The sequence below is a fragment of the Peromyscus eremicus genome, chromosome 6 (assembly GCF_949786415.1).
Source record: "Peromyscus eremicus chromosome 6, PerEre_H2_v1, whole genome shotgun sequence".
Taxonomy (NCBI): Eukaryota; Metazoa; Chordata; class Mammalia; order Rodentia; family Cricetidae; genus Peromyscus; species Peromyscus eremicus.
The window spans coordinates 31,252,230-31,271,616 of record NC_081421.1 but is presented as its reverse complement, the minus strand read 5'-3'; the positions used below and the strand labels follow the sequence as shown (position 1 = coordinate 31,271,616).

Sequence of the window (19,387 nt, the reverse complement as noted above, 5' to 3'; positions counted from 1 at the left end):
CCCGCCCCGCCCCGCCCCGCCCCGCCCCGCCCCGCCCCGCCCCGCCCCGCCCCGCCCTGCCCTACCCTCCACGCCACACCTTTTCCCGCCCCACCCCACCTTCTTTGGCAATGTCATCTTTTCCTTCTTTCACAGCTGCCCTTTGAGCTCCCCTAGGGTAGTTTCATCTCCTTCAAAGCCACCCACTTTCTTTAAACCTATTTTCCCCCCTGGATATAAATGCTGAAAGGGGCTAGAGATGGCATGTATTCAAAGTTGTCTGCATGAACACGAAGTGGACTCTGTGAGTTTCAAACAGAGAACATGGGGTTGCGAGAGAAAGCAGTGGTGGCAGGGTTATAGACAGAGATAGAGTGGAGGGGAAGAAGCTGGGAAGATTTGAAGAAAACACATCAAATTCATGTGTGAAATTCTCAAACAACAAATTTAAAATAAATAAAATTCTCTGCATGGTTTCTGCTGCCTCCTTTGATAAAATGGCTTGGAGACCGTATCTTACGTGTTTACTTTGCTAAACTCCATAAATCCCACTGGCAGATTATCCAATTTTGCTGATTACTGATGCTTGTTTCAGTGTTGTTTATTTCACTGTGATGATGAATGAAAGCATTTGTTAGGATCATAATTTAAAATATTTTAGAAAGAGTTGCAAAGTGTCATGGCACAGGTATGTGGGTTCATGTGGATCTGTGGAAAGAAGACTCAGCGGCACCTTAAGAATGAATTTAGCGGCCGGGCGGTGGTGGCGCACGCCTTTAATCCCAGCACTTGGGAGGCAGAGCCAGGCGGATCTCTGTGAGTTCGAGGCCAGCCTGGGCTACCAATTTTCCTGGGCTTCCAGGAAAGGCGCAAAGCTACACAGAGAAACCCTGTCTCGAAAAACCAAAAAAAAAAAAAAAAAAAAGAATGAATTTAGCCTTTCGCAGCTGCAGGGGGATCCACTCTCTAAGGACTGAAACACTTTCCCTTCACCCAGGGCATTTTCATTTTTCTCTGTAGTTATACTTTAGCTAGTTGATTTCCATATGTTCAAAACAACCGGAAAGAAGCTCCCAAAAATACAATGCCAAGTGCAAATTCCTCGATTCATCAGGTACCATAGTTTTCCTTGTTTCCTGAACTAAGTATTGTACAGGCCTTCGTATCCTTGGGAGACTCTGAGTCAAGATTCAAATAGGGCAACAAAAGAAACAAAAGGTGCTAAAAGGTGTGTAGCTAGAGTTTTCCTGCCTGGCCCACAGTCAGGGCAAATCTCTCTCACCCGCCAGTCCCCCAGCCACTCAGACCCGACCAAGTAAACGCAGAGACTTATATTGGTTACAAACTGTATGGCCGTGGCAGGCTTCTTGCTAACTGTTCTTACAGCTTAAATTAATCCATTTCTATTAATCTATACCTTGCCACATGGCTTGTGGCTTACCGGCATCTTCACATGCGGCTTGTCATGGTGGCGGCTGGCAGTGTCTCTCTGACTCAGCCTTCCACTTCCCAGAATTCTTCTCCTTGTCCCGCCTACACCTCCTGCCTAGCCAATGGCCAATCAGTGATTTATTTACTGACCAATCAGCAACACACTTGACATACAGACCATCCCACAGCAAAGGTGGATTAGGGCTAGGTGCTACTCTCTGGAGCCAGGCCAGGCTAGCCCAGTGGGAGTGCAGCCACAACACTAACTATTACAGGTTCACAGGAGAAATGTAGATGCCATTAGATTGTAGGCTGATAAACACCTAGATTCTGCTGAAGGACTGCAGCATTTCTAGATGCTCATTAAAAATGCAGAATCTCAGGCTCTACCCCAGACCTCCTGAGCCAAATTACAGGTCGTGTGTGTGTGTGTGTGTGTGTGTGTGTGTGTGTGTGTGTGTACCAAAGTCTGGGAACAAGTGTTTTAGCATACTCATGTTTTGCATACCACACACAGATGTGTATGCAATCACTCCAGCAGGAGTTTTTGAAATGGTAGGAAGAGGAAGCATCAGACAGAATGATGTCACCACTTACTGGGCTTGTGACTTTGGGTAAGTTATGTAACCTTCTCTAAGTCTGGGAATATTCAGCTATAAAGAAGAGGTTAGGTCACAATTTCTCAGAGTGGCATCAAAAGAAATGTCAAGACCAGCTGGGCGGAGGAAGGGGAAGTGGGTGTTGAATGGGGTCAGCCAGAATGAAGGGGTGGCACGCTGGAGGCTACGCCACCTGCTGGTGAAACTGTGTGCTTGCGAGAGCCGAAGTTCAGGGAACGAGTTAAAACTTGAGTTTGTGTTTTACTGTCTTTTTGTCTTTAAATTCCTACCATTTGGGGGACTATACACTATAAGTAACGGGCATATGAAGACAGGTGCCATGAGGGCACACAAGGGAGTTAATGAAAAAGTTCTCATGAGAAAACTGACTTAGAAAAATAAACCTGTGGAACATCTCTGACAGTTACTTTTGTGTCAAATAAATTGATATTTTCTTCTGGTCTAAGTCCATAATTTTTAAAAATCCAGTTTGCTACATTCTAATGATTTTTTAAAAATTAATAGAGGACATTATCTTTTCGCGACAGAATAATGGTTTAATCAAAATGTTCCTGATTTCTTTGATTTATTGATATAATTTCAAAAGTGAAGGAATGAATACAGGATTCATCTATTCTAACATTGATTATATAGAACAAAATGTAAAACTTATTGTATTAGAGAGGTTGTTTGAGCAGGTACCCAGACAGAGGGGTTTCCTTTAGTTATTCCTTTGTCCAAAGGTGGGCATTGCCAGTGTGTCTGGATAAGGGCACTGCAGAAGTGTCCTGGGCATCTAAAATACAATAATGTGCTGTATTTTTCTTGGTGGCATTACTTAGTTCTACTGGAATATCACTGTTGGGATACACAATTCTTTCTTTCCTAACAAAACAGTCTCACAAAATGAAGTTATATGTATTTGAGCAGCCCTTGACAATCCTGTACAAAAACAAAAACAAACCTCAAAATGTGACTGCGGAATACTGGATGCTACATGCAAAAAGAAAAAACAACGTCTCATGACTTAAAGCAGTTTGCAATTTTGAAAAGCTTCCTTCTGATTTTGGCAAATCATCATATGTTCTTTACTCTCTGGAAAAAAACAAAACCCAGAACATAAAAATGATTCAAATAAAAATGTTCTACCAAAAGCCAGAAGAATCAAGGCAAGATTTAGAGCCCATATTTCAAAGAAAGTAAGGGGATCACAGAAATCTAAAACAATGCATAATTCATGACAAAGCTTGGCATATTTGAAATGTCCTTGAATTTTAATTGGATGCCCAGATAGGAGCTTCTATAAATTCTGTTCTGTAATGGAGCTGTGGAGAACTTTTATATTTGTATAATAATTTAGATTGCTTCTGCAAAATAAAAGCACAGATTGAGAATTTCTTAATGAAAAATGGATGCTCCTATTTGAAAAAGGACCCAGAAAGTCAGTAGTCCCTGACCAGCAAAGCCAGTGGGTTTTGTGTGTTTGATTTTTTGGTTTTAATGTGTATATGGGTGTTATGCCTACCTGTCTGCATCATGCCCTAGCAGGCCAGAAGAGGGCATCAGATCACCTGGAACTGGAGTTACAGACAGTTGTGCATGGCCATGTGGGTGCTGGGAACCAAACCCAAGTCCTTGAACAGCAGCAAGTGTTTTTTAACCACTAAGCCATCTCTCCCACTCTTCCCATGTATTCTTGTTGTTTTCAATCACTGATCCAAAAGCAGAAAAGTTGCATCTCAGTGAAGCCAACAAAATCGTTCATGTAGGCTTAGAGTTGACTTAGCCAGCACTGCCACTGATGATTCAATGATGCCAACAGCTTCATTGTACCTGTCATTTAGCCTCGAAAATATGTGGACCTACCGTCATCCCTTGGAAGGTTACCTTGGGGTTCAAACTGTTCTGCTTCACTAAGTATTTTGGATGGGATCATATGAGCAACAGAGTGCAGGCAGAAAGCTGCAAACAGCAAAGAGGAATCTACTCTGAGATAGGACAGATCTGAAGGTCTGCCTTGTCAGTGACTGGACTATGTGTCTTCTGAGGAATATACAATGTCAAAATTCTATTTTCATTTGAGTGGCATATGTTTATAATGGCTTTCATGAAAATGATTGACAGAAATCAAAGATAAATAATTATATGAGCTTAAAATTATACTGCCTCAGACAGATACTTGCTAATAATATTGGTAGATGCTATTATTTTCCTTTATGACAATAAAGACACATCTATTATTAGCGTTCTTCTGTTTGTTCATTTTAAGTCAAGGTAAATAAAATTCCTTCTAAAATATAATCTCAATCCAAAGACTGAGTCAAGTATGCCTCACTATTTGGGATCCTAACTGCTACAGACTGCTAGCCTAGCACTGCCATAACAAAGCATCACAAGCTGTTGGTTTTAAATAGCACAAATATATCCTTTCCTGGTCCAGGAGGCTAAACATCTGAAATAGGTTGTTGGCCAGGCTCCATTCTTTCCTTAGACTCAAGTGGAGACCCGTCTTCGACTCTTCTTTCTGCTCACAGTTATTGGCAACTCTCTGGGTTCTATGATGCAGTGCCTCAGACTTTTGACCCATCTCAGCTATCTGTCTTCACACAGCCTTATACTTGTCTTCAGTTCCAAATTTCCCTCTTCTTTGTAAGACACTAGTCACTGGATCGAGAGAGACCCTCCACCATCTTGCGTGGCCTTATCTTACTTTGATCATATCTACAAATAAGGTCACATTTTGAGGTTCCAGAAGTTAGGACACATTTCCACCCATAACAGTGGTTGGGAATGGTCATCCATTTCTTCCCACATATGCAAGTAGCTAGCCATTTTCCGTGCGGTAGTGGTACAGCATTAGTGAGAATCACATCTTAAGCACTTTGGGGAAGATTCTGTGCTGTCTTGCCTCACAGCTGCAAGCCCTGACATTTTGTTTTTCTACCCATCACCCACCCTTTTTGGATAACATCCTTGAGCATGTCCCTTAGGTTTACTTCTTTATTCTTATTCTCATGAAGGAAGCTCCAGGGATAATAATGAGGCAGCATGGCAAACATGGTCTCCACATCCCACAGACTAAAAAATTCTTCAGAGTGTGTGTGTAGGGCTGAATCACCCTGTAGATAGCTGGCTCTGACATATGCTTGAATCCCAAGGAGAAAACTCCCTTGTTTCTATTTTCCTAATCCAGCAGTGTCAGCTCACATAGATTGTTCACAGCAGATAACTTATTAGGAAACTGTATTATGCTTATACTAAAATACCAATCAAAATACTAACATATGAAATACAATACGCAAGACATTTGCTTGCTCTTGTTCATTCTTCTCTACAGTGCATGCTGAAGGCACAAAAAATGTACATGGAGGGAGTGCTGAGCAAGACATGGATTTTAAAAGCATAAACACAATTGGTATGAGAGATTCGTTCACATTTCCTTGTGTCCATAAAATATTGCAACCTCAAAAAGCAGATGAATTTTATGTCAAAAGCATTATTTTACTTAATCACTACAAAGAAGTGTCTCTCCCTCTCTCCCCTCAGTGAAAATTGGAAACATTATTTTCTCTTCTCTCACAATTCCTTCCATGTATATTTAATTCTATTTTATGTTAGAGGAAGCTTCTTGCACACACTTGTCTGATTTCTGGTCCATAAGCACATTGAGGGCAAAGGATGAGTTTGATTTATATTTGTATTCCTAGGATTTAATTTAGTGCTTAATTTACATTTTTAAAGTTAATTAATGACTGAGAGAACAATAAATAAATGGTAAGAAATCTCACTGATAAGTGCTGTCCTGTGCCACAATGAATCAAGGATGGCCACGCCTCCTTTCCCCTACCATTTGCTCTTACATTGCTCCTGCCCTTTCTCCTTCAGTGTTTCCTTAGCTTTACAGGGGTAGTAAAGCTGCCTTGTTTGGGGCTGAGCCTGAAACCAGTGCTTATCCTCAACGTCGTGTGAAGCCATGAGTCCTTGTGTTCATAGCCTTTCACTACAACGAGATGCTTCCCTGATAAATGTTGTGAGTTGCATTTGTCTATAGGCAGAAACATAGATACTTACAAGGCAGTTTGGTGCTATCAGCTTAGCTAAACAATGTTAGATACCCCCAGGACCTATGATCTCCCCAGCCATGGGCTTTTGACTAGGTTTACAGAATCAACATGGATTCCCACATGTGGAATAGGCCTAGAATCTAATCAAAGAGTAGTTGGTTATCCATATAACACTTGTGCCACTACTCCCCAGGTGGGCACATCTTGCCTGAAAGGTTGATATTATAATGTTTAGGGTTTCACATCTGGATAAGACTACTAATACCTTTCCCCACAAGTAGCCTATATAGCACCTTTGGGCACTATGGAAACTAACCAGTATCTAGAAGTTTCCAGTTCAACTCCAGCTTGATTTCTCTATTCCTTGCCACTTAGATGTATCATGTTTTAAACTATAGAGTTTTATCATTTCATTCTAGTGGGCAATCAAAAGGAATAACAAGATCCTGTACTCTCTTGGGATCCTCTTAGTTCTTTCTGGCCAATATTTTTTTTGGAAGTAGGGCACACCTAGTACTAGGATTTTTGCTTCTATGAGCATGCAGAGCATCTCTCTTTAAATGTTTTTTTTTTAAATTTTTCTTATATTCTTAAATTGGGTTATAGGCAGTATGTTTCCATGTGGTTTTTTTTATACACATTTCTTTTTGGCTTCCCATCCTCTCCCCACTTCCTTATCTCCCCAATACTCCCATCCCCTCCCTGCTTTTGCCTATATGACCTCTGTGATCTTCTCCACTTTATTTTACCTGCATTCTACTATCCCTCCTCTTTAGAACATTCATGGCTCCCTTCTATTCTCCTCACTTCCACCAGTCTCCAAGTTAAACACACAAAACAGAAGGTTCAAAGCTAGGATTCACATCTGAGAGAGAACGTGGTGTGTGTCTGTCTTAAGTGACCTCACCAAGTAGTATTTTCTTCTAGTTCTGTCCACTTACCTAAACATTTAATAATTTCATTTTAAAATTTTTGTTATTTTTATTTGTGTGTGTGTGTGTGTGTGTGTGTGTGTGTGTGTGTGTGTGTGTTCACATGCGTGTTGTTCCTGTGAAGGTCTGAAGAGGGCATCAGATCCTATGGAGCCTAGAGTTATAGACAATTATGAGTCGCCTATGTAGGTACTGGGAACTGAACTCTAGTTTTCTGAAAAAGTAGCAAGTACCTGCTGAGCTGTCTCTCCAGATCCCAGGTTTACTTTTATTTGTAGCTGAATAAAATTTCACTGTATGTATGTATGTATAAATGTATGTATGTATGTATGACTTTCCATTATCCATACATCAGTTTATGAATCTCTAGGTTAGTTCCATATCCTAGCTATTGTGAACAGAGCAGCAATGAACATAGATATGCAAGCATTCTCTCTCAAATTCATGACATTTTCTATTTAATTATTGTTATTTCACACACACACACACACACACACACACACACACACACACACGTATGTAAATACAGAATCCTGCTGAGTCCATTTAGTATTGCCCATATGTATATGTGTTTAGGGTTGACCTCTTGAGACTAGATAACCTAGTAGGGGTTCATCATTGGAGAAGACTGATTTTCCTTCCTCAGTAGCCATCTATTGCCTATAGCTCTCCTTCCCTGAGTAGGACCTTATGAGATTTGCTGCTCCACATTGACATGGCAGCTGGTGTTGTCCTCGTGCAGATCTGTTGAGATTTCATAGGTGTAGATTTCCTGTCATCTACGGAAAACAGCATCTCACAGGTGATGTCCTGGTCCTCAGGCTCTAACAGTCTTTCCCGGCCCTCTTCCCCTGAGGTTCCCTGAGCCTTAGATGTAGGAGTTTGTTATAGATGAACACTTTTTAAAGTATTTACTATTTGTTTGTTTTTGTTTTGCTTTACTTTAAGAACTCTCTAACTCCATAGCCCATTTTTAATTATTTAGTTTGTTTTCATGGAGGTTAATGGTTTTGTTTTTGTATAATCTACACACTAATATTATATCAGATTTATAGCTGTCAAAGATTCTCTCCCATATGTGGGCTGCCTCTTCACTTAAATGACAGTTTTCTTCACTGTACAAAGGCTTTTTAGTTTCATTAAATGCCACCTGTCAACAGCTGGTTTTACCTCCTAAGCTACCAGAGTCTTGATCAGAAAGTCTGTCTCTTTACCTTTGTTGACATTTACTCCTTAAGTTTTCCTCTAGCTGTTCTATAGTAGCGAGTCTCTTTTAGAATATACACTTTATTTATTTTTTTTAGTTTATGTGTATGTGTGAATGATTACATGTACGTATGTGTACTTCATGTGTGTCTGGCACCCATGGAGGTCTGGAGTTATAGACTATTGTGAGCCACCACACAGACAGTGGGAACTGAACCCAGGTCCTCTGCAAAAGCAGCAAAGGCTCTTAACCCTGAGCCATTTCTCTAGGCTTCAAGAGTAATATGTCTTACACTGAGGTCCTTGTTCCTTCTGGGGTTGCACTTTGTGCAGCGTGAGAGATGAGAGCCCAGTTTCTTTCTTCTGTAAGTTGAAATAGAAGTTTCCCAGCACATTGGTTGAAGATGCTGTCTTCTGCTTCCATTGTGTATATTCTGGTAACTTTGTCAGAAACCAGGTAGCTCTCTGTTCCATTCCTACATTTACAGGCACTTCCTAAAATCCCAGTTAGCAAACCAGTTTCCAAACCTCACTGGCCACACTTGTCCACTGACTTCCAGTAAGTTTCATTGTGTATGCAGAGGCTGCAGGCACTGTTCAGGCTTTAAAAGGCCCTTCCTATGTGCATCCAGCAACCGAGACTGTACTGGCCTACAACAGAGTCCAGCATAGCCTTGGGTGTGATCAGTAGACCCACAGTCTCAACAGAAGCTGCTCCCATCCAACAGCTGAAGCAAAGGCTGTGTTTCCAGCCTTCTGCTTCAGCCTTGGAGAAGTTTCCAGTGTGAGACTCGTGCAAATGTGGAGCAGACATGGCCAGGCACTCTTTGCAGTAGTGAAGCAACCATCAACATGACAAGTTCACCTCAAAAGAGAATGTGATGGGATTTATAGGGTCCAATTATTCAAAAATAAGATGGAAGCAATTTGCTAATAGATACAAATTTGGTGAACATCTGATAATCCTACCTCTTGGTGCTAATTTTTCAGCTATACAAAAAAAATGACTTATATTCTTATCAGAAATGAAATCTACAAGGTTAATGTGACCTTATTAGTCTGAACTAAATGCATTGCTCCAAGTTTCCCTGGGTGGATCTGTTATTTCTTAAAACAATAAAAAAGCACACTGCCCTACTTTTCTTCCATAGTTAAAAATTTTGGCTAATGATTTTGAACAAAAATAAGAAAAAACAATGTCACTGTTATGCAAGTGCAGCTTTGGGACAAATCTCCAATCCAGAAAGCAGAGCTCCGGTGAGTCACAGAGGGCTGCCTATATGTTCACCCTGTGGCCTTGATGAGGCAGTGGCAGGTGCCACTATTATTTTGTTCTTATTTTGCTCAAACAACCAAGTACAGCAGATAGAAATTCAAGCTCTCTCCTCATTGTTTGACCCATTTTTACAGCTCACTCAGTCTTAGGGAATGGTCTCTGTCTATTTGACTTAGTCTTGGGACACCTTGCAGTGTCATTTATTAAGTGATCAGAGTGACAGGAAAGGACCCATCAGTCATTTGGTGATTTTGCTGTCTTCGGGAGTCTACTGTCAAGCCCAAGCTGTAGCTGGACCAGGCTGTGGAGTGCCAAGGAAAATAGTGTGAGCCAGGCAGCAAGTGCTGCTCTCTCTCCACACAGCAAAACCTGGGCACAGAAGGCCAGCCCCAGGACATCCTTGTTTGCCTAATCAAGAAAGAGGGTGGTTCACTCTGTGTTGGAAAGAGTAATGAAAACACTTCACTCCATTTGAGTTCAGGAGAGCCAACTCAATGTGGGCATGAAGAAATGAGCTGAATTCTCAAAACCCCTGGAGGTTCTGAGCCACAGCAGAGAATACTGATCTTCCTCAGCAGCAGCCTTTTCCAAACATTTGAAGTCATCATCATTTTACCTGTCATCTGACACTGATGACTTTTCAGATCTTCTGTCACTCCAGCCTCCAAGAGTGAGTACATTTTAAACTGAGACCCCATGTTATAAATGAATGGCCTCACTACAAGATGTCACCAGTCTTGTACCTGTCACTCCTGTCACTCAATGAACTTGGGATTTCCAGTTGAGAGATTTTGTGGCAGGTACTTCATTTTGTAGCACAGTCTAAAAATATTTGTGAGTTTGGAATGTTTTCTATCTTTTCACACATTTTAACTGTACACACTCACAAGGCTCAGTATGGCCATTTCCATACAAGTTCTGTGGTAGTTTGAATGTATTTTATCCCCCATAATCTCATGAGTAGCATTATTAGGAGGTGTGGCTTTGTTGGAGTGGGTATGTTCTTGCTGGAGGAAGTATGTCACTGTGGGGGCAGGCTTTGAGGTTTCCTATGCTCAGGATACCACCCAGTGTCTCAGTCAACTTCCTGTTGCCTGCAAGTTATAGGACTCTCAGCTACTTCTCCAGCACCATGTCTGCCTGCATCCTGCCATACTTCTCACCATGATGATAATGAACTAAACCTCTGAACTGTAAGCCAGCCCCAATTAAATGTTTTCATTTATAAGAGTTGCTGTGGTCATGGTGTCTCTTCACAGCAATAAAAACCCTAACTAAGACAAACACGCAATGAGCACTGACCACAACCCACAATGCTCTTATCTTCCTTCTTCTTTCCTTTCTCCCTCCCTCCCTTCCTCTCTTTCTTCCTCCCTCCCTTCCTTCCTTCCTTCCTTTCTCCCTCCCTCCCTTTCGCCCTCCCTCCCTTCCTTCCTTCCTTCATTCTTGTCTTCATTTCTTTCTTCCTTCCTCTTTCTCTTCCTCTCTCCCTCTCTCTCATTCATTCATTCATTCATTCATTCTCTCTCTACCTTGCAACTTGTGTACAGCCCAAGCTAGCTTCAAACTCACCATTCTTTATTTCAGCCTCCTGGATGCCCCTGGGCTGGGACCACAGGTGTGCTCTACTGTGGCCATGCTTTTCCTGAGGAGAATCTTTTCGAGATGTTTCTTCATTTTATGTTGGGGTTACTTACATTTTTTTATTGTGAACTTTATTCTGAGTTCTTTAATTTGAATACTAGCCCTCTTTCAGAAGACTGTTCTGCAGCACTTAGTTGGTCATCTGTATGAATGAATATCTGCTTAATCCTCTGAGCTATTTTGTAGTTCAACTCTGATATTCTTCATTGGGTTTTTAGTATGGGTGGTGATCAGTGAGTACAGGGTACTAAAACCATCCACAAATACTGTGTTGAGGCTTGGCTTATCTTTTCCTTTTTGTTTATTGTGTTCATTTTCTGAAATTGGCTAATCTAAAATAAGATGCATATGGATTTACATTCATGATATTCTTTTTATAATTTAGTGTGAGTGAGTGTGTGTGTGTGTGTGTGTGTGTGTGGTGTATGAGCATCTACATTGGAGCACAGTACCTGTTGTATTGAAGTCACTGCCTCTTCAGGTCACACAAGAGTAGGAGCACTCCAGCAGCTCAGGCAGGTGTGGTGGAGACTGTTGTAGAATATTATTTTGTCTAGGCAAAGATGTGTTACATTAGTTTATGCTGCAGAGTATTACTTTAACTGTGTAAAGGTATGTTACATTTGTTTATGCTGCGTTTGTTTAATTATGTAAAGATGTGTTGCATCTGTTTCACTTTCCTTGCCTAAGACACCTGATTGGTCTAATAAAAATCTGAATGGCCAATAGCTAAGAAAAGAAAGGATAGCCAGGGCTGGTGGGCAGAAAGAATAAATAGGAGGAGAAATCTAGGCTCAGGAAGAAGAACAGAAAGAACAAGAGAAAGAGGAGAAAATGAGGGACATGCCCTGGGCATGAAACCAGGAAGATGCCAGCCAGCCAGACATAGAAAAGTGTGAAAGTAAGTTATACAGAAGTAAGAAAGGTAACAAGCCCTAAGGCAAAAGGTAGATAAAGAGAAACAGGTTAATTTAAGTTAAAAGAGCTAGCCAGAAATGTGCCTAAGCTAGGCCGAGCATTCAAAACTAATAATAAGTCTCTGTGTCATGATTTGGGAGCTGGTTGGTGGCCCCAAAGAAAACACTTGGTACAGGAGACATCAGAGTATGTGGGGTTCTCACTGTGCAGTTACTCCTACAGTTGAAGTAGAGCCCCTGTTAAGTTATGAGGTGACCCTGTGGACTAAGAGTCTATTGGGGTGTTGCCCCCAGCACTGAGTAGGGTATGTATGTCTCTATTTCCCCTTCTCAGGGAGATCCATAGATCCCCTCCTCGAGCCCTCTTTGCTACTTAGCCTCTCTGAGTCTGTGAATTATAGCATGATTATCCTTTACTTTACAGCTAGTATCCACTTAAAATTGAGGACATACCATGTTTGCCTTTCTGGGCCTGCATTACCTTACTCAGGATGATTTTTTTTTCTAGTTCTATCCATTGCCTGCAAATTTCATGATGTCATTTTTTTAACAGCTGAGTAATACTCCATTGTGTAAATGTACCACAATTTCTTTATCTATTCTTTGGTTGAGGGACATCTAGGTTGTTTCCAGTTTCTGGCTATTATGAGTAAGCTGCTGTGAACATAGTTTAGCGAGTGTCCCTGTGGTTGGGTGGAGCATCCTTTGGGTATATGCCCAGGAGTGGTACAGCTGTGTCTTGAGATGGCTGTAATTGGGGGGGGGGGGGGCATTTCAGTGGCTAGGTAGAAACCTAGTGCAATGGAAACTCCTAGGAATCTACAAGGGTAACCCTAGTGAAGACTCCTAGTTATGAGGGATACAAAATCTGAACCAGCCATCTTCTGTAACCAGATAAGGCTTCCACTGGGGGGACTGGGACTCTAACCCAGTCACAAAATCTTTGGCCTGCTGTTTGTCCTGCCTGCAAGATGTGCTGGAGTAAACGATGGAACAGAACTTGTGGGAGTGGCTAAGCAATGACTGGTCCAACTTGAGACCCAATGCACAAGAGGGAGCCCATGTCTGACACTGCCTGGAGGGCCAGGAACCAGAGGCTGGATAGCCCAGAGACCTAGGATAGAATCAAACACAGCCAGCATGTACATAAATAAGTAAATAGTTTAAAAAAATAAAAGAAGTCAATGAAATGATTCCTAATGATACTCTTCCATACTTATAGACTGGATCACAGCATAATCATCATTAGAGAGGCTTCATCCAGCCACTGATAGGATCAAATGCAGAGACCCACAGCCAAACATTAGGCGGAACTCCAGGAATCCTGCAGAAGATGGGGAGGAAGGATTGTAGGAACCAGAGGGGTCAAGGACACTGCAAGAAAACAGCCCACAGAATCAACTAAACAGGGCTCATAGGGGCTCACAGAGACTGAACCGACAATCATGGAGCATTTATGGGGCTCGCATATGTCCTCTGCATATATGTTACAGTTGGGTAGCCTGGTGTTCTTGTGGGACTCCTAACAGTGGGAACATGAGCTGTTTCTGAGTCTTTTGCCTTTCCTCCTACTGGGTTGCCTCATCCATCCTTAATAAGAGGCTATGTGCCTATTCTTATTACAACTCAATATGCTATGTTTGGTTGATATCTCTGAGAGGCCTGCCCTTTTGTAAGAGGGAAACGGGGTGGGGTGGGCGAGGAGTGGAACTGAAGGAGAGAGGAGGTTGGGGGAAGGACTGGGGAGAGAGGAGGGAGGGGAAACTTTGGTCAGGATGAATTATATGAGAGAGAGAACAGTGTGAATTTTCATTATAATTTATCAGTGTAAAGTCAGGTAACCAGGGTTGAAATAGATTGATTTAACTTTTAAGAAAAAGAGTTTAAGTATAAGATATTTTTTTCCTAAGAGAGGGCAAAGATGTCCTCCATGTCTACCACACTGAAAGCTACTGAAAAATGAAGCACATAGCCAGGAACTGATGACTGAAGTGTCTTCTTCCTGACTAGGAACTCAGAGCTCTCCCAGGACTGAGTCACTTCTCCTGGAGTCCATGGAGACAGACATTTAACAAAAGTTTCCCTGTCACTTACAATACCCTTTGATATGCAAAACTTCTAAAACAAATAAAGAGTTAAAAGACTTTCCAAATAAAGCTAAAGAGCCCTTTCTTGTTTTGAAGTTAAATATATATTTTAACCAACTTGGGAGACAGAGGCAGGTAGATTCTCTGTGAGTTCAAAGGCCAGCCTGGTCTGCAGAGTGAGTTCCAGGACAGCCAGGGCTGTTACACAAAAAAACCCTGTCTGGAAAAATCAAACAAATAAACAAAAAATCCTCGAGGGTTTTGGGTGGCTCTAACAGAAATTTGCTGGTTCGAAAATGTACCAAAGCCCGTGATCCAAGGACAGCTCACCACAAGGGAGAGGGAGGAAGACTGGACCCACACATGAATATGGAGAGATTGGCTTTACCATGTTACTTTGCTAAGCCTAGGGGATTTGTCCTAGGTTTCTACCAAGAGTCATCTTTGCAGGAATTAATGGCTGCCCTCAAAAGTATAAACTAAAATATATCATCAGTCTTTTAAGAATAATTGTTCTGCATTCATTCATTCATTCATTCATTTGGGGGATACACCTCTGCAGAGAAGGTCGGAGGACAATTTGTGGGAATTGGTTCTCTACTTCTACCATATAGATCTTGGAGATCAAATTCCAGTTGCCAGACTTGGCAGCTAGTCCCTCTGCCCAGTGAACCTTTGAAATAGCCCCAATGCACACTCAAGTGTGGAGCCTCACTGCAACCCTGGCCAGCCAGGATGTCACTATAGCTAGTGGACAACAGTGCTGCTGGACTAGCTACATCCTCTATCCTTTTTGCTTAGTATTTGCAAAACATGTTGCCCTGTGGATGGAAGAAGCTACTGGACTCTTCTAGAACTCATCAGTGAACAGATGCAAAGCCGGACAGCTGATTGGAAAGTCAAACTACAACACCACTTAAGCATCTCTGACTAGGTAGTGGTGGCAGCGCACGCCTTTAATCCCAGCACTCGGGAGGCAGAGCCAGGTGGATCTCTGTGAGTTCAAGGCCAGCATGGTCTACAAAGTGAGTTCCAGGAAAGGCGCAAAGCTACACAGAGAAACCCTGTCTCGCAAAAACCAAAAAAAAAAAAAAAAAAAAAAGCTGTGTCTGAGTGTGTGCTTACACTGGCAACCTGGACCATGCAATTACACAGACCATCTTCAGCCAGTGAAGCTCAGCTGATTATGACACATGCATACAGGAAGGGAGACAGAATTTGCCTGGAAAGAGAATAAAAGTTTACTTAAACAAGGCAACAGAGAGAAAATCTGGGAATTCCTAAAGAATTGGTACAGAATATGGTTATCTTACCCAAGAATAAGTATGGAAGGAAGACATCCACACATAGTATGCCAGGCAGCAGAAGCCCACAAACAAAACAGACAGCGTCCATACTAAGCATCTATTTCAAAGCTGGACCAGTGGCAGAAAGGAAGTGACTGGGGTCTTGGATGTTGTGGCTCCATGGTCATGTTTGTGCTGTCTTCCATTCTCAAAGTGGGAAGCTGAGACACAGAATAACTATTAAATGTTGAGAACAGCAGATAACACTAACCTTGACTCCAGTGAGCACCACAAACATGCCAGGAAAGTTGATAAAAGGCCTGTCTATCCTGATGTGGGGGCAGGATTCTGTGGCTTCTATCTGGTCTGAAGAGAAGACTGACTGCACAATCCACACTGAGGAGAATGTTGATTTTAGAATTCTCTGGAAGAAGGCTAGGAGATATGAGGGAGAGTACCAATAGGGGACAGTTTCAGAGTCACAAGGAAGGGAGGCAGGGAGGGAGAGAGGGAGGGAGGGAGGGAGGGAAAAACACTCTTTTTCTGCTGAGTGACAACATGATTCTTAGAGCAAGCTGATGAGTCCCGACATTCCAGTTTTCAAGCTCCTTAGCCATCAATGGTTCCATCTAAAGATTTTAGTGGAGCTGGCATGCCCGGAAAGGGCAGCATGTGTCTTCAAGAAGCTCCAGGGCATCTACTGTGAACTCTCAGGGCCCCAACCCCCTCTCTGATCTGCAGTGGCTCTCTGTAATCTTTCAGTGCTAAGCTTCACATTCCGTAAGGCAGGCAAGGAAAGGCAAACACTCCATCACCTCACTCCTATATGAAATCTAAAAGTTTTGATCTCCTGGAAGCTGCAGGCAGAACTGTCAGGAACAAACAAGTTTTGATATCTTCTGGGTCAGCAGGGTGATATAATTAGCAATTATGTAGTATATATATATACCAAAGTGGAAGGGAGGATCTTGAAAGAACTTAGTATAAAACAACAAAGGTTTAATGTGGTGTATATGTTAATTAGCCTGAGTTGACCCTTCTACACTAACATCATAAATCCAAACATCGTATTATAACTCCTATGTATAAATATTGTGTGCCACTCACAAATAAAATAATCTTTAAAGTTTATAAAGATGGTAATGAAGCTGTTGTCTTCATAGAGTTGCTGGGAAGTAAGACATGTAAAGTATCACACTGATAGTTAATTCTAGAATGTCGACTGCTCTGCGTTATTTTCATCATCAGAGATAGCACAGACTTGCTATGTCATCTGGAGAAATCTAGCACAATCAAGTTGTTTCCAGTGAACTTTTCTGCAAATTTCAGTTTGTGCTGAAAGATACCATCTCTTTCTGAAAGTAGCTTTTCTTAGAGGCAACTTGTAAGTCACCAATGCCTCTGTCAGTTAGCTCAGATCCACGGGTATTGTCCATGAAAATGCATCAGTAAGCTCAGATCCACGGGTGCTGTCTTATGAAGATGCATCAGTAAGCTCAGATCCATGGGTGCTGTCCATGAAAATGCATCAGTAAGCTCAGATCCACGGGTGCTGTCCTATGAAGATGCATCAGTAAGCTCAGATCCATGGGTGCTGTCCATGAAAATGCATCAGTAAGCTCAGATCCATGGGTGCTGTCTTATGAAGATGCATCAGTAAGCTCAGATCCATGGGTGCTGTCCATGAAAATGCATCAGTAAGCTCAGATCCATGGGTGCTGTCCTATGAAGATGCATCAGTAAGCTCAGATCGAAGGGTGTTGTCTTATGAAGATGCATCAGTAAGCTCAGATCCATGGGTTCTGTCTTATGAAGATGCATCAGTAAGCTCAGATCCACAGGTGCTGTCTTATGAAGATGCATCAGTAAGCTCAGATCCATGGGTGCTGTCTTATGAAGATGCATCAGTTGTCAGAAGCAAGCACGTTCATAGCCCTTCCTCTCCTGCCTTCTTCCTGTTTCCCACCTTTCCTTCCCTGCCTCCATGTTTCCTCTCTGTGTCTCTCCCACCCTGTCCATTTTCCTTCCTTCCTTTCTTCCTTCCTTCCTTCCTTCCTTCCTTCCTTCCTCCTTCTCTCCCTCCCTCCCTCCCTCCCTCCCTTCCTTCCTTCCTTCCTTTGAGCTCTGAACCCGTCTTCTGTTGTTACTATTCTGATATTCTGATTGCCCCCCACTCCCTCTTCCCCTCCAAGAACTACATTTCCCCAGGTGTCAGTTCTGTAGTGTGCTGATCTCTAGAACAGAGGAATCTCACTAGATAGAAGCCCCAGAGTCTGTTTCAACCTCAGATTGCCCTTGATTGGTTTTGAACTCTTAAGGTACTGTGAGAACAAGCCAGAATCAAGCTGGACCAGGTGTAGAGCCGAATAGTCAGTGAAGACTTTCTCAGGCCTCCAGGGCAGGGAACCCAAATTCAAACTCCACTCTCATGACTAGGTGCTGATTCCCGACCCAGTATTAACAGTGAAATAAAAGGCACCATTTACTGAGCATTGTTCTGTGTTACATGCTGTTCAAAACACTTTTCCTAACATTATCTCATTTCATTCTTCTAAATGTGACTCAGAGACCACTTATATTATTGTCAGCTCCATTTTAAGTTTTAAAGAAGGAATGAGATGAGCATGATTGCAGAGAATCTCACAGATACCAAGGAGTCAGGTTTGAATCCAAGTTTGTTTAACCCCAAAGCCACTCCAGCACTGTCTCATCCTGGGCCTGCTTTGCTTTTGGCCTTGTGTCCTAATCACTGCAACAGCTGTATAGACAGCTTCATTCTACCTGACACTCATTCTGTGTGCTGTTTGTTCCCCCACAGGTGCATGGGGCCTCCTCCTCAAGAGGTCACTGGTGAAAGAGTGGAATTGGCATGAGGCTTGAAGCCAGTGTGCCCCATAGCCTGGCAGGCACTCCTCTACATTCTCTCCACAAGCAGAAGCTATTCCAGAGCACCAGGCTGCAGGGCTGAGAAATGTTGGAGCTTGGACAGGGGACAAAAGAAGCGAGGACTCACTCCACCATGGCCGTTCCCCCAAGAAGACAGTTCAGTCTTTATCTCTCTAATGCTCTCAGAAGTTTTTTTCTGAGGTTCACTCATGTCATTTCACTGATTTGAAACACAGGCAAAATGTGCTGGTGCCAGATTTTCAGTGGGGACCTACTGCTGTGGCAGGTTCTGATCTAACTCTGAACTAATGTTGACCTTTCACCCTTACAATGCAGCCATCTGCTATCTCCAAGAGTAAACAAAACCTCCAACTACAGTGGTCTGAAGCAAACTCAAGAGAAGACAAGGCAAAAGGCTGACATGTTCCCCTTTGCGTAGAGGCAGTACCACATTCCCTTTGTTGGTGTGTGTGCCCAAATCACCCCCAAAGAGACCACCAAAGACCAAGGACGTCCAGAATGCAACAGCAAGGTTTATTGTAGATGCACAGTACAAGCCGGCAGGGAATTCCTCCCAAGCACTCACCACAGCGAGGTAGGGAGGAGTCCCTCTTTCTTTGTGAGGCTAGCTTTTTAAAGGCAAAAACCACAAGCCCTTCAGGATGTTTAGGGATTTGTTTATTTTTATTTTTGAAGGTCTCTCTTCTCTTTTTCATCCTTGTTTGTCTTGCTTTGTTTTGTCTGAAGTTATACAGTCCACCCTATGAGTCAGGTCACACTGTCCCTGAGTCAGGACATCTCATGGTTTATCAGTCACCACTAGATGGTCAGCCATTTTGACTCTGTGCTTTGGAATTTTCCATGAAGGGGGGTTGGACCACCATCAGCTCTGGGAAGGTGAAACTGGCTTGAGTTTTACTGTCAAAGAGTCCCCTTAAAAACAAATATGGGGTGGGGTGGTGAGGGTCTCACATATAGTAGGGAAAGGTTGGGGTTGGTCTGTCGCTGTTTGTTACGGAACAGGTGTGTGGATTCACACGGATCGATGGAAAGAAGACTCAGAGGCATCTTAAGAATGAA

At 42.5% G+C, this 19,387-nt stretch overlaps 1 long non-coding RNA gene across 1 annotated transcript in view; it reads left to right on the top strand.

Moving 5' to 3' along the window:
• Positions 1-18,679, top strand: part of LOC131913014 (uncharacterized) — a 29,871-nt gene extending 11,192 nt beyond the window's left edge. Inside the window, exon 2 of the long non-coding RNA XR_009379790.1 lies at positions 18,240-18,679. This is a non-coding gene — a long non-coding RNA (uncharacterized LOC131913014). The remainder of the gene's footprint in view (positions 1-18,239) is intronic.
• The last annotated feature ends 708 nt before the right edge of the window (positions 18,680-19,387 follow it).